This window comes from Arachis ipaensis, chromosome B09 (genome assembly GCF_000816755.2).
Source record: "Arachis ipaensis cultivar K30076 chromosome B09, Araip1.1, whole genome shotgun sequence".
NCBI lineage: Eukaryota > Viridiplantae > Streptophyta > Magnoliopsida > Fabales > Fabaceae > Arachis > Arachis ipaensis.
In genome coordinates, this window is record NC_029793.2 from 49,419,489 (window position 1) to 49,420,428 (window position 940).

Below are 940 nucleotides of genomic sequence, written 5' to 3' on the forward strand. Positions count from 1 at the left end.
TAACATTGCATGATTCCTGGAATTCTTATTAAAAGTTTTGATTCTCTTTATTTTCTTTTTCATATAATTTTCGAAAATCACAAAAAAAAATTATAAAACCATAAAAATAAAAAAATATTTTATGTTTCTTGTTTGAGTCTAGTATCAATTTTTAAGTTTGGTGTCAATTGCATGACTTTCTTCTTGCATTTTTTGAATTTATACATATTGTTCTTCATTGATCTTCAAGTTGTTCTTGATGATTTCATTGCTCTGATCTTTAAATTCTCTTGTTTAGTATGTTTTGTTATTTTTCATATGCATTTTTACATTGTTATAGTCCTTAGTATACAAACTTTTAAGTTTGGTTCTTACATGCATTGTTTATTTGATCTTAGTTGCATTTTTATTGTTTCTCATCATCAAAAATTCAAAAATATTTTCCAAAACTATGTCTTTTCAAGTCAATAATACAGAGAATTAAAGATTCAGAACATTCAGTAGAGGAATCAAACAGAAAAAGTTGGGCGTTCAAAACGCCCAGTGAAGAAGGAAAATTGGCATTTAAACGCCAGCCAGGGTACCTGGCTGGGCATTCAACGCCCAAAAAGGTAGAGATTTGGGCGTTAAACGCCCAGAATGGGCACCATTCTGGGCGTTTAACGCCAGGATGACACTAGAGGGAAGATTTTGTTTTTAATTCACATTTTTTTCAAGTTTTCATAATTTTTCAAAATCAAATCTTTTTCAAATCATATCTTTTCAATCATATCTCTTTCAAAATCAATTTCTTTCCATTTTATATTTATTTTTACTATTTTCAAAAATCCTTGCTATAATTAAAGATTTACTTCAAAATTTTCAAGTTGTTACTTGCCTATTAAGTAAGGATCAAACTTTAAATTTTAAAATCATATCTTTTAATTTCTTGATAGTCAAGTAATCAACTTTAATTTTAAAA